We start from the raw sequence: 12,594 nt of genomic DNA, 5'->3' as shown, positions 1-12,594 counted from the left end.
ATCTTTTATTGTATACGTGTGTCGGTTTCCGGGTAAAACTCGAACCACCGTAAAAAGTTCAATGCTCCAATTTTTTGTGAATCCCTTCTCGAAGATGCGTTTGAATTTGCTGATTCTCACCTGGTCTCCAATTTTGAATTTTGATTTCTTGGTAGTCGGAGTGTACTTTGGACAGTAAACTGTAGAAATTAAACGCTGCTCGTCAGATTTCGTAACGTCAGCTGGCTTCATGCCTATCGTTCTGTGAACCGTATCATTATAGGTGTCGACGAGTTCCGGCAGGATGTCGACCCATTTGTAATTTCCCCGAAGCGTGAATCGTTTCCACATGTGTGTTTTCAAGGTTCGATTAAATCTTCCCACGATGCTGGCTTTGATGTGACTGAAAGTCGAATAATGTCGAATGTCATTTTTTTTAATAAACTTTTGGAATACGGCGTTGTAAAATTCTTTACCGTTGTCCGTTTGCAAAAACCGTGGTTGTCTGTTGCTTTCGCGAAAAATTATTTTGAATGCTTCCGTGACGCATGTTCCCGTTATGGCTTTCAATGGTACTGCCCATGCGAATTTCGAAAATGTGTCTATGACGGTGAGGAGGTACTTGTTGCCCTTGTTCAATTTATGTACATTTTTCAAATTGCCGCTACTCATCTCCACGAGGTCACTTTGCCAGAGGTCATCGATTCCCTTGGTTACCACAGCTAAACGTTCGTAGTTGCGCCGTGCAGGTTTATGCAATTCTTCGACGATGGCTTGCCTAGACATTTTGAAGATTACGTTTGAAGAGAAGCAAGAGCGTGATGGGATTCAAATAGGGTGGTACCTCACCTGTGTTTTGAATGATCAGCTTATCGCCGGCACTCACGTCGAAAACGGTAAGATCTTCGTCTTCGTGTATTTCATATATGTTGCGCGTTTCGTTCCAACGTGCCAGAGGAATGTTTCCTGCTTTCTGGACATCACGATTCGATATCAACGTCATGGTGGGGACGCTAGCTTTTCTGCCGTGAACCAGTACGAAAATTCGCTTATCTGAATCGTGCCATCGAGGAGAAACTTGCAGTACGGATGATAAGGATGTAACATGTACAGTTTGTTACCTTCGACGAACTTGGAGATTCTCTGTTGATTGGATAGGCAGTTGATTTCGATGGCATCGAGAGAATGCAATTTGGCGATTTTAGTGTCGACGCTGAGCAAATTACTGTGAAGCTGACCCAGTGTGTATTCTAAAGATACGAGTTGTTCTGCAACGTGATCCGTTACGGCAGAAAATGACGGTTTGATTTTCACTTCCATGTTCAACTGCTTGTAGTTTTCGTTCAGTTCTTGCAACTTGGTACCGAAAGAGGCCAGCGTCGATTCCTGCGTGGATTCCAGCACACCAACGTAATCTCTGACGTTGACGACAATGTTCTGAAAGTTCTCAACTTGATTCAATTTCGAACTTTTCTCGGTAAGATCGTTCACGATGCTTCGCATCTCGGTAAACTGTGTATGAAGATCCGTGACGCTCTGCGATGTAGGCAACGTGGAAACCGTGTTTCGGAGTGAAGTAATTTCATCTCGAAACTGTTCCACGTTTGCCGTTTCCGTTTCTAGTGGTTTCAGCATTCGAGATATGTTCCTTTTCAAAGCGTGTAATTCTTTGGAGGTGGGGAGATTGGCCACCCTACTCTCGAGATCGCTCAATGAACTTTTGATGTCGCTCGAATCGAATAATGCCGTCACCGCCGTTTTAAATTTTTCCAAATCTTCCTTCGAAGGCACGCTCGTCCGTAACGATTCCAAGTCACCCTGTATGTTGTCCAGTACGTGATGAAAATGAGCAAGATTCGTCTCGACGTTCAAATTTTCCAGGTAGTCGATTTTATGCTGAACCGTGCTTAACGTGTCTTGAATGCTCGTCAACGCGCTCGCTTGAACTTGAATATTTTTAATTTCTTCGTTGTTGAACTCCAAAGACGCCTGAAGCGTAGCGATGGTGGTTTGAATGTGTTCGAAATCTTGATAAGCCTCCAATTGAATTTTTATGTTCGCAACGTTTTTACCGATGACCTGCAGTTCGTCTGTCGATGGTAGGTTCGTCATGGTATCTTCCAAAGTCTGTAACTTGGATTTAATTTCTTCCAACGTGCTGGTGAATTCTTCTTGTAATTTGGAAACGACGACATGCAAGCGTTCTACATCGATATCGTTCACGACGGTTTGAAGTTCAGAGAAATTTTTTTCGATTGCGGAAGTTCGTTCTTCGATTTCGAGTTTCAATTTTTCCAAATCATCTTTCGATTGAAATTGCTGTAATTTGGTCAAATCATTTTGAAGCGAATCCACGCTCAATTGTATATTTTGAACGTTATCGTAAGAAGCTACGTCAACATAATTTTTTGTGAGCGTTTTCAGTTCGGAATCTATTTTCAGAAAGGATCGAGACATTGCGTTTGGAGCGTAGCGATCTCCAAGTCTAAACTTTTGTTTAAGGTCTCCTGCAAAGCGATCAAATCGCTCCTCAACTTTTTAACTCGAACGTCGACCATGAGAATCTCTTCTGCGTGGTCTACACGCTTGGTGTGGCCGAAAATGACGTTAGGCATTTTTGTTAACGGTTATTTATTATAGGATAGGTTATTCGTAATTCTACGAAGATAGGAATGAGTTTGTCGTAATCTTCGAGGAGTTCCACGTATAAACAATCTCCTGCTGACACATCGTACGCCATGTTAGAAAGCACCTTGTCGTGCTTCATTCGAAAAATGTTCTTGCCGGTAGATATTTTGATTTCGCCTACGTTTTCCGGATTCACGGTGATTTGAAGTTTCCCGTCGATCGGAATTTCGTAAAAATGTAAATTGTTGTTGAAGATGTAAAAAGTTTTGCCGACGTCTTCATCCAATTTCGTCCAAATACTGCTGAGGTGAATGATCAACAGACCGTTGAGTTTAGGTAACGCGGAAGGTAAGACTTCATGATGTGGTATGGACGGTGCAGTTTCCATGATGATCTGTTTTTTGTACCGAACAAGTTCATAGGCATGCTGGTTATTTAAGGATACGGTCAAAGTTTTATTTTGTAATGACAGTCAAAGTGTTTTTTTTACTGAGTAACAAAATGTTTTTTTTAATTAGTGAAAATTATTGTCTGTGGTTGTGAGTGCTAATTATTTGCACTGTGCGCAATTCTTATTTATTTCTAAACGACGATGTCCCCAAGGCAATGTGTGAATACCACACTCGAGGACGCACCTCTTATCGTCATCGGGATCCAGCGCAATTTTTCTAACTTTGTTTGTGGTGATGATATGGTCGACGCTCTGGATTCTTTGTTCTATACTTAGTATCGTCGATTGTGAGTAAAGGGAATCGATGTAATCGTGGAAGGTGAGTTTGTTCTCCACCGTATTTTTGCCCACACCTTTTGCTTTCTTCGTGACGCTACTTTCTGTTCTCATGGCATACATCTTCGAACGCAAACCCGCGAACTCGACAATAATATCACCGTTACATTAATCTTTCAGTTTACCTAGGACTTTTTTGTTACGAGATGGAATTCCAAATCTGGTGGGTTGAGGATACGCAGAAGTATCGAAATACTCAAGCATGGAAGGTTTTTTATGTCTTCGTATAGGTTAGGTGTTTGTATGCTGTAAATAAAGCTGTCGGTGTCCGTGAACAAAAGTGATATTTTATCATTGTAGAAGGGTTTCATCACGTCATAATGAAATTCGAACATGTAAAGTTTCGACAAGTCGAGAACCGTTGCGCCAACGTAAATTGGTTTTCTGAATTTCATCAATTTTATATCTAGATTGAAAAGTGCCAAATTCTCGTTGTAAATTTTTCTCGACTTGAATCTAGGATCGGCTATCCACTTCCGACTTTTATTCTTATCGGAAATTAATTTCACGTCTACGTGCTTTCTAACATTCTCCATGGTCTTTCCGTACACCGCATTGTTCATTAATTTAAAGAAGTCCTTGTCTAAATCGGAAGTGGCAGCTGTTCTATGTTGTGTGTTAGTTTCTTTGTAAGGTCTTAACCACGTGGAATGTTTAAACTTTAGTATTCTTCTAACATTTACTATCTGAACACCCTTCCCAAAAAAAAACCGGAGATTCTTGTAGTGGACGACGTATCTCTGTTTAGGGTCCAATGTTAACAAAAGCTTGTCTTGAACCGAGTCGGGTGGACATTTGATTTCGGGAGTCGGAAGCAAATCCGAAAAGGTGTCGTACAGGTGGTCGGAGAATTGGAGATCTACCTCTGTGAAGAAACCACACTCGCTATCGTCGAAATGAATAATGTATATCGAAGTGGGATCTAACCATACGAATCCCCCGTAAGGAAGTTTCTGAACCATGGCATGTCCGTAGAGATTATTAACGTCGGCGTAGAAGATGTAATTCGATGCTCGATTTGAATCGTAATCTTCTTTCATGTGTACGTTATTAGCTTTTGCATGTCTCTGTACGCATTGCACCATTCCACCTCGTATCCCTCTTTCGATGAATAGCAACATGTCAACGTCCGATATCAGTTACAGCTTGACCTTTGTCTGGAATAACATTGCCGACCACGCTAATCCCGGTAGACTGTAGAAATACGCTGGATCTAATTTATAAATATTCGTTGCCGTTTTCCTGAACGCTTGAAAAACATCCGCGAGTATCGTCACGTCTAATTTTAAGTATGCGTCGTGGTAGTCTCCGAGTGTCCTACATTCTAATTTCTCCCACATGAGTTGCGCGTGTTGGTATTCTTCGTCCGTGATTCCTTCCTCTCTGAGTCTGCTGTAAAATTCTCTTGGAAGTGGAAGAGCGTCGTCGTTAAATTTAGAACCATCACTAACATATTCGTAAGGATAAACCCCTTTACGTCTAACGAGTTCTATGTCTACGTTGGGAAAACTAGCTCTAGTTATTTTAAATTGATCGTCGGTGAGTTTGTTCGCTAAAGCATCCAGACTTGCAGAGAGAAATCTATACGAATCCAGGAAGCGCATCTCGATTGTATTTTTCGTTCCCGGAATCGACACTTGCTTGCTGAGACTAATGTAGCGTTCTTCATTCTCGGCCAAGACACCTATAAGTTTCGGATCGTAGCCAAGATGTCTCACCAGGTGGTGAAAATCATATCCGCTTCCGTTGTGAAAGAATATGGGGATGAATTTAGGTTTCTGGATTTTAAGATTGCACGTGTTGCAAATTCCACCTATGTAGTTTCCGCTGAAATGATCGTGGTGGAATTTTTTTGGTTCTCATCACTAAAACTTTGATCACATACCGGACACACCTCAGCGGAATTGTAATTTTGAAGTTCATTTTCAGTTAAAGGTGCCATCGGTTTTGATGTAAGCAGTACGCTACCAATTACCTCAACCTCCTCCACCATTTTTTCCAGGAAGTGTTCGATTACATTTGGCCCGCGGTATATATATGCTTCATTTATTTTATCACGTCGCACAACAACATAGCCGAAACTATTAGGTTGATGAAGCTGGAACGTTGTGGAGGAAATTTCAGGATCCGGTTCGCAGTAGGAGAGTGGTTTCAGGAAAGACTCGAAATCTGTGACGATGATTGCGGGATGTTCCAACAATGCCTTGTGCATTTTGAAATCTTCGACATCGTTCGTTTCGGGCATCAACATTCTAGCCGGTCTGTTGTCACCGCAATAAATTTTATGTTCGGCAAGTTTCTCGATAGCAATTTAACGACTATGAAGATTTTGATGATAACGTCGGTCACGATCGTCGAACGTGGTTAGGCATCTCGGGCAAACTTCGATGCAATGTTCATGCTTGGTTGTTTGGCTTCCTTGTAATCGAGACATTGAACAAATTAGCGTGTAATGATAGACATCCTCGTTGGAAATGAGAAGGAGATTTATTACACAAGCATCGTCATTGTCGATATCGCTTATCCTGACGGGATGCACGAGATATTTATCTGACGTGAAGGAATATACATTAATAGCGATGCGTTTTCCTGCACGATTTTCGAACTTTGATATGTCCGACAATGTCACCGGGTATTCAATGTCAGACATTACACTTTCAAACTAGGACTCGTATTGCTTGTAATGAGAAACCTGTTCTGGATTATTTGACCAATGAACAGGATGCAGTGCAGCCAATATACACCAAAGGAAACACTTTTTATCGCTGTTCTGTATATTTAACACAGCCCTCTTGTGTTGAATGTTCGGTGGAAGAGGAACGCAGCTGGAAGCGCGAAGAGGCGAGAATTGATTCACGTAAACAGTTAACGTGTGAGGACTTCCACACAGAGACCATCCCTACCCTTTAGCCTCGAAATCGTCATGTTTCTTAACCAGCTCATTGGAAACTTTATAATAGAAATTGTCCAAATATTCGACGTCAGCAAATTAAAGTGTCTGGTTTTTTGTACGATGATAAAAAATACTCGTTGTGCCATCAATTTTCTCGTATTCAGAAAACAGAACAACATATACTTTTATAGAGTTGTTTTCAAGTTTATCTTTCAAAATATTTAGTACAGATGTTTTTGTTTCGTACAAGAAACTTAGAAATCCTGGAGTTGGACGTTAAATGTATATCTAATTGGTTTGCATTCATTAGATAATTTAATTTGCTTGGAAGTGGAAGCTTCGGTTCCTGGATCATCGATTTTTCTTTTCAATGTTCCTTCTTCGGACGATAATTTGCAAATTTTCAGGTGTTTACTTAAATTTGTAATTTTGATCATTTTTCCGCATCGAGCGCAGGACTTAGAAGGTAACGAACGATTAATTCTCGACCTGTTTCGCTACATCTTGCCTTGTGCTTGCTAATATTAGTTTTAGATATTAATTTTTCGCAAGTAACACATTCGATCAAACTGGTGGATTCCATTATGCTTTCTCAGATCACACAAACCAAAAAGTCTAGTATATAGCGATACAATTTTCAGGTATGTTATTTTATATAGAATTTCTTGGGTGCGAAAACAAAACTCAAGAATTCAATCTACTGTGAATAGAATTTCAGGTATGTCATTTATATAGAATTTCTTGGGTGTGAATACAAAACTCAAGAATTCAATCTACTGTGAATAGAATTTCAGGTATGTTATTTATATAGAATTTCTTGGGTGTGAATACAAAACTCAAGAATTCAATCTACTCTGAATATAATTTCCAGGTATGTTATTTTATATAGAATTTCTCGGGGGTGATTACAAAAATCAAAATTCAACTTAACGTGAATATAATTTCCAGGTATGTTATTTTATATAGAATTTCTCGGGGTGATTACAAAAATCAAAATTCAACTTAACGTGAATATAATTTCCAGGTATGTTATTTTATATAGAATTTCTCGGGGTGATTACAAAACTCAAAATCCGAGACAGTTCAGTTTTAACGTGTTCATATTTGAAAAAAAATGCAAAATACACCTTGGAGATTTCAACCAATCCACTTTACTAGATTGGAAAAACTCTTACTATTGTCATTTGGAACATTTAACCTTTTTTGGTGACTTAGAGTATGCGTACAGAGGTTGGGTTTAGTGTGTCGTTCGAGTCTCGGTGTCCTCTGTCCTCCCATATCAAAATAAACATAGGTCGTCATGGAACAAAAAATATGTTCCGAAAATTTTCTAAGTCCAGCGTTAAAACAATCTTAAATTGCAAATATCTCGAAAATGGTAAGAGTTATCGAAAAAATAACTCGAAAAACACCCCCATCCCGGTAGCGAAGCTACCCACCCTGTCGACTTTGGAGGTGGAGAATACGTGTACCAAGTTTGGTGGTCCTGGGGCCAAGGGGAAAGAAGTTAGCCCAACCCCCAAAAACTTTGATCACTCGTAACTTTTGAACGAATAGTCGTAGAGAGGTCGGGTTTAGTGTGTCGGTCGAGTCTCGGTGTCCTCTGTCCTCCCATACCAAAATAAACATAGGTCGTCATGGAACCAATTTTTTTTTCATCAATCGAAAATTTTCTAAGTCCAGCGTTAAATTGCAAATATCTCGAATTTTTGACAAACAGACATAGGACAAAAAAACCTGGAAAGACAGAGACATGGACATAGATATTACACATAGACATAGCCATTTGACAACTTAACCTAACTTAACCGGGAACACGAGCCCGGATATAGACATTAGACAACTTAACCTAACTTAACCGGGAACACGAGCCCGGGAACAGGGATAGGACTCCGGGAACAGGGGTCCAGGGACAGGGATAGGACCCCGGGAACACGAGCCCGGGGACAGGGATAGGATCCCGGGAACACGAGCCCGGGGACAGGGGGTGGTCACTCCTCCGCAGCAGTGGTTGAACGCAGCTAATGATCGAATATTGTTTCCAATGTGCTTTGGATACATACATGAACACCATATATATATCAAGAACAACTTATACATTAAACAAGCCCGTTCAGAATCCGTAGACTCAACACAGAGAAGTAAATATACACACTGTTAAAGACTCCTAGACACGCTGAAAAACTTTCGACCACGACCGGGTTCGAACCTATAGGCCACACGTAGAACGAACAATGACAAGAACGAGTGAACGCCTTAACACGCACGGCTACGGAGGAGAACCGAAAAAGGTCGTGTATAATTGTTCTTATATACCCAACAAAACTCAGAAACTGTCATACGCGAGAGCTATATTTTGCAACAACTATAATTACCCAACACTAGCAACAAGAACAAAAAAATATATCAATTACTTGTATAATATTAATTAGTAGTTTAGATAATATTAATTTTTAGTTTTCAGTTGTAATTTATTTTAAAAAACAATTAATAACATGTTAGGTGATGATAACGAAGTGCAAAAAGCATTGCATTTTTTTTTACACACAAACAAAGCACCACTTAGTTCACAAGACTTCAAACAGATGGCAGATAGTTACATGGTTCTAGTTAGGATGATGATTTTTGGGTTGTTGGATTGGGGTTGAAGAAGACTATTTGTTGTAGTGACCACAGTATTGTTTTTTTTTTGTTTTTTTTTTTTGTGTTTTCTGTTCTCTTGCGAGAATGAATATAGGTTGTCATAGAACCCTCCAATTCATGACTTAGGAAAAATCTGTTTGGTGATCCATCATGTACACCTATATGTGAGAAAAAGTAAGAATAGAACCTATGATCGGAAATCCAAAATGGCGACCGGAAGTGGGGTAATATTGGAAACGGTAAGACTTAGGAGAAATCTGTTTGCGGATTCATCACGTACACCTATACGTGAGAAAAAGTATGAATAGAACCTATGCTCGGAAATCAAAAATGGCGACCGGAAGTGGGGTTATCTTGGAAACGGTAAGACTTAGGAAAAATCTGTTTGCGGATTCATCACGTACACCTATACGTGAGAAAAAGTATGAATAGAACCTATGTTCGGAAATCGAAAATGGCGACCGGAAGTGGGGTTATCTTGGAAACGGTAAGACTTAGGAAAAATCTGTTTGGGGATTCATCACGTACACCTATACGTGAGAAAAAGTATGAATAGAACCTATGTTCGGAAATCGAAAATGGCGACCGGAAGTGGGGTTATCTTGGAAACGGTAAGACTTAGGAAAAATCTGTTTGGGGGTCACCGAGCTGTATTTCGGGCAATAAAGTACAACAACTCACCCTAAGACAAGTGCCTAAAACAACAGCATAGCCTTTCACAAGAGAAGAGGGGAAGAGAATATTACAACAACTCACCCCTAAGGCAAGTGCCTAAAACAAGAGCGTAGGTTTTTACGATGTAAATTTTTGAGGGGAAATCTGTTCGAACGATCGAACTAACATCAAGATCGTCTGCGAGTTCAACAGTCCGTTGCCCGGGGATACCGTGTGCAGCGTCATCCTGATCGCAGAGAAGTCCTTCGCGTACAACGTGAAGAACGAGAGGGTCACAGAGCAGTTTTAAAATATTCGTGAAAAAAAAATTGCCACATACTAAAAAAAAAAATCTACTAAGTTTACTACCACAACTAATTATTATTCTGTTATGTCATTTGCTTAGGTGAAAGGGAAAAGAATGGTCCAAAAAGGGAAATTTTGCCCCTTAGGAAGGGAAATTGTTCCCTCATAGTGTGGCAACACTGCGTCCAAGTCGCCGGTGGTGACATCTAGTAGCAAACACTAGAAATATTTCCACAGGTATTGTCTTCCTGTTCTCGACTGAAATATTAAAACAAACGCGGAGTCCAATGTAAGTTAGTTCGGTGAGCAAATAAAAAAAAATGATAGGTTAAGTTATATCACTGAAGATCGTAAAAACAATCGTAAGAAAAAAGGATAGGTTAAGTTATATCACGTAAGATCGTTGCATTCTTACCAAGAACGAGGTGGGAAAAAAGGGAAATTTCACTAAAACATCGCTAAACGCTAAAACATCGACAAAAAATGGTCAAAATATGTCAAAAACTGATATTCAATTGATAAAAAAAGAGGGGAAAAAAGGGCTCGTACCAAGTACGGCGTAGAAACAACCAATTAGCACTACTAATCTTCATCCTTATGGTAGAATCCCTCCCTCAGTTTACACAATGAGGGCGAAACTCAATGGACTTTATTAATGATATATTGTTTATTGGACATTCTACAGCCTCTCTATCAGTACGGGAATATTGTAAATAAGTACATTTTGGATATTCTACTATCGGGACACATGTTATTTATTCACCCCATTCCCTTTACATTTATGGAAGAACTTCTCTATCAGTAGGTGGACGTTTTGCATCAATACTTTTGTCCCCCTGAAGACTCTATCATCGGCGAATCGTGCTATTTCGTCCTCACTTGAAAAGCATACATAGGCTTTACTATGAATAGCAGTCCGATTTATGTAAGTGTATTCTTCCTCATCTCACACTCCACTATGCGCGACCATGGTATTTCGTCCCCCTTAAATTACAAGCTTCATACAAGAAGCATATGCTCACATGGGATGCGAATATTTGATTTGCTCATAAGCGCAAAAGTGATCGCTCATCTCACCACCAGGACTGAGCCAGTACCATCACAACATTCTAAAGATACACTTTAAGCAAACAAAATCCTTTAGTATCTTGCTCTGACAAAATTAGATTATGCTTAATATATTTTACCAAAATGTTCAATTATTGAACACCCAAACGAAGCCGCAATATGAGTTGAAGCTTCTAAGGTATCTGTTCCTCTTTGAAAATAATGAAAATCCGGTGTTTGTTTGAACTAAATAGTCGTTTTTTGTAAATGCACAATGCAGTTAATATTTCTGGTCAACTAGTAGAAGTAAAAACAGGAAGAATGATTGTATTGTGTAAAATAAAGGATAATTTCATTATTCGTGGATGTAATAAATAATAGTAAAACAAATTTAATTTATTTTCAGTGTCTTATGGCGGTGTTTTTGGAGTTTTTCTTGGACTCAGCCTTCTGAGTGTATTAGAATTTTTAACGTACTGGCTAATGCTACCTGTAAAGACAATTTTACAGTACAAGAAGGAAAAGGACATGGAACTGAGGGGAAAACGTTTCAAGTTGAATGTTCCTATCGTAAGAAGACAACTGAAATCCAGGACTCACGATGAAATGAACATAGATGTAGATAATCCTAGGCTTGTGAAGTTCAGATACCTAAATTGAATTTAATATTACACATCCATGAATGAACTGAGATTCAAATATTAACTGTAACGAGACTTAAAATTTGCGCGTGTCATATCTAATACCTTCAGTACATATCCACATTTAAATATTTTTAATGCATGCAGTCACAGAAAATGAATTAACCATTACAAGATGAACTTCATTTTAGAATGTTTTGTTTCGTCACATTTGTTAACACAATTGTTAGTCAACTTTAAATATCTTTAACTAGCTTGTTAGCGAGAATCTTTAACATAAAGACAAAAGCTATTTCCAAGAATATACCTTTAATGAAAGTGTTGCGTATTAAGGTGATAAAGAGACGGAGAGATACAAAGTTTGAATTAACCAATTTACTATCTTTAGGTACATGAAAATATAAATCCCGTAGCTACCTCGCGTTTGGTCTAGCCTGTTATTTTTTCCAAGAAGTAAAGCCTCAGCAGTTCCTGCGCCAATCATAAACATGAAAAATGTTTCTGTCAAACAACGAAGAGCGAATGAAAGCAGATTTTACGCATATGCTTTGTCACTTTTTATTTAATGTTATACTTGCGTATATGTTGTTAAAGAAGCACGTTTTACACAATTTTCCTGTTAGTGGTTGGTGTGCTGTGCATTCCTATATAGCTTATTCACAAAAGAAATTGACAGCTGAATGTGCGGCGAGCCTGGAAGAAGAACGGTCTAGACCAAACGCGCATTATATCCTGCAAGCATCCTGTTTGAACATAATGGAACTATATATAAATATATATAAATATCTCCTAGTAGAGTGAAATAATGTGGACGAAAGGTCCTAACAGATATGACCTCTGGACAATTAAGCGGACAGTGTTCGGAATCCTTAAAATTAACTGAGTTACATTTACAGAAAGAGTTACTTGCTTAAAAAGGGCACCTCTGAAAGGTTACCAGGACAACCCATACCAGGGCCATTCCAGAGATGCTTTACCAGATCATCTCACACAAGATCACTAACAAGCAGCAGTCG

The 12,594-nt window shown here is 39.2% G+C and overlaps 1 long non-coding RNA gene across 1 annotated transcript in view; it reads left to right on the top strand.

Annotated features, from left to right (window-relative positions):
• Window positions 1-11,412, top strand: part of LOC145992599 (uncharacterized) — a 499,068-nt gene extending 487,656 nt beyond the window's left edge. The window contains exon 3 of the long non-coding RNA XR_014442181.1: window positions 11,344-11,412. This is a non-coding gene — a long non-coding RNA (uncharacterized LOC145992599). The remainder of the gene's footprint in view (window positions 1-11,343) is intronic.
• The last annotated feature ends 1,182 nt before the right edge of the window (window positions 11,413-12,594 follow it).

The sequence above is a fragment of the Lepisma saccharinum genome, chromosome 9, assembly GCF_977018435.1.
Source record: "Lepisma saccharinum chromosome 9, izLepSacc3.1, whole genome shotgun sequence".
NCBI classification, from domain to species: Eukaryota; Metazoa; Arthropoda; class Insecta; order Zygentoma; family Lepismatidae; genus Lepisma; species Lepisma saccharinum.
The sequence above is the reverse complement of the archived record's forward strand: the minus strand, read 5'-3'. Positions and strand labels throughout refer to the sequence as shown.